The following is a 2539-nucleotide window of genomic DNA, read 5'->3' as shown; positions in this document are numbered from 1 at the left end:
TAGAGCAGACAGTCAGCACTATGAACACATGGATAGTAGTGCAAACAGTCAGCACTATGAACACAAGGATAGTAGTGCAGACAGTCAGCACTATGAACACAAGGATAGTAGGGTAGACAGCCAGCACTATGAACACAAGGATAGTAGTGCAGACAGTCAGCACTATGAACACAAGGATAGTAGGGCAGACAGTCAGCACTATGAACACAAGGAGAGTAAGGCAGACAGTCAGCACTATGAACACAAGGATAGTAGGGCAGACAGTCAGCACTATGAACACAAGGATAGTAGTGCAGACAGTCAGCACTATGAACACAAGGATAGTAGAGCAGACAGTCAGCACTATGAACACATGGATAGTAGTGCAAACAGTCAGCACTATGAACACAAGGATAGTAGTGCAGACAGTCAGCACTATGAACACAAGGATAGTAGGGTAGACAGCCAGCACTATGAACACAAGGATAGTAGTGCAGACAGTCAGCACTATGAACACAAGGATAGTAGGGCAGACAGTCAGCACTATGAACACAAGGAGAGTAAGGCAGACAGTCAGCACTATGAACACAAGGATAGTAGGGCAGACAGTCAGCACTATGAACACAAGGGTAGTAAGGCAGACAGTCAGCACTATGAACACAAGGATAGTAGTGCAGTCAGCACTATGAACACAAGGATAGTAAGGCAGACAGTCAGCACTATGAACACAAGGATAGTAGTGCAGACAGTGAGCACTATGAACACAAGGATAGTAGTGCAGACAGCCAGTACTATGAACACAAGGATAGTAGGGCAGACAGTCGGCACTATGAACACAAGGATAGTAGTGCAGACAGCCAGCACTATGAACACAAGAATAGTAGTGCAGACAGCCAGCACTATGAACACAAGGATAGTAGGGCAGACAGTCAGCACTATGAACACAAGGATAGTAGGGCAGACAGTCAACACTATGAACACAAGGATAGTAGTGCAGACAGCCAGCACTATGAACACAAGGATAGTAGGGCAGACAGTCAGCACTATGAAAACAAGGTTAGTGGTGCAGACAGTCAGCACTATGAACAAAAGGATAGTAGGGCAGACAGTCAGCACTATGAACACAAGGATAGTAGTGCAGACAGCCAGCACTATGAACACAAGGATAGTAAGGAAGACAGTCAGCACTATTAACACAAGGTTAGTAGGGCAGACAGTCACCACTATGAACACAAGGATAGTAGTGCAGACAGTCACCACTATGAACACAAGGATATTAGTGCAGACAGTCAGCACTATGAACACAAGGATAGTAGAGCAGACAGTCAGCACTATGAACACAAGGATAGTAGTGCAAAAAGTCAGCACTATGAACACAAGGATAGTAGGGCAGACAGTCAGAACTATGAACACAAGGATAGTAGTGCAGACAGCCAGCACTATGAACGCAAGGATAGTAGGGCAGACAGTCCACACTATGAACACAAGGTTAGTAGGGCAGACAGTCAGCACTATGAACACAAGGATAGTAGTGCAGACAGTAAGCACTATGAACACAAGGATAGTAGTGCAGACAGTCAGCACTATGAACACAAGGATAGTAGTGCAGACAGCCAGCACTATGAACACAAGGATAGTAGGCAGTCAGCACTATGAACACAAGGATAGTAGTGCAGACAGTCAGCACTATGAACAAAAGGATAGTAGTACAGACAGTCAGCACTATGAACAAAAGGATAGTAGTACAGACAGCCAGCACTATAAACACAAGGATAGTAGTGCAGACAGCCAGCACTATGAACACAAGGATAGTGGGGCAGACAGTCAGCACTATGAACACAAATATAGTAGGGCAGACAGTCAGCACTATGAACGCAAGGATAGTAGTGCAGACAGCCAGCACTACGAAGACAAGGATAGTAGGGAAGACAGTCAGCACTATGAACACAAGGTTAGTAGGGCAGACAGTCAGCACTATGAACAGCACTATGAACACAAGGATAGTAGTGCAGACAGTCAGCACTATGAACACAAGGATAGTAGAGCAGACAGTCAGCACTATGAACACAAGGATAGTAGTGCAAACAGTCAGCACTATGAACACAAGGATAGTAGTGCAGACAGTCAGCACTATGAACACAAGGATAGTAGGGCAGACAGCCAGCACTATGAACACAAGGATAGTAGTGCAGTCAGCACTATGAACACAAGGATAGTAGGGCAGACAGTCAGCACTATGAACACAAGGATAATAAGGCAGACAGTCAGCACTATGAACACAAGGATAGTAGGGCAGACAGCCAGCACTATGAACACAAGGATAGTAGTGCAGACAGTCAGCACTATGAACACAAGGATAGTAAGGCAGACAGTCAGCACTATGAACACAAGGATAGTAGTGCAGACAGTCAGCACTATGAACACAAGGATAGTAGTTCAGACAGTCAGCACTATGAACACAAGGATAGTAGAGCAGACAGTCAGCACTATGAACACAAGGATAGTAGTGCAAACAGTAAGCACTATGAACACAGGGATAGTAGTGCAGACTGTCAGCACT

This window comes from Cherax quadricarinatus, chromosome 40, assembly GCF_038502225.1.
Source record: "Cherax quadricarinatus isolate ZL_2023a chromosome 40, ASM3850222v1, whole genome shotgun sequence".
NCBI classification, from domain to species: domain Eukaryota; kingdom Metazoa; phylum Arthropoda; class Malacostraca; order Decapoda; family Parastacidae; genus Cherax; species Cherax quadricarinatus.
The sequence above is the reverse complement of the archived record's forward strand: the minus strand, read 5'-3'. Positions refer to the sequence as shown.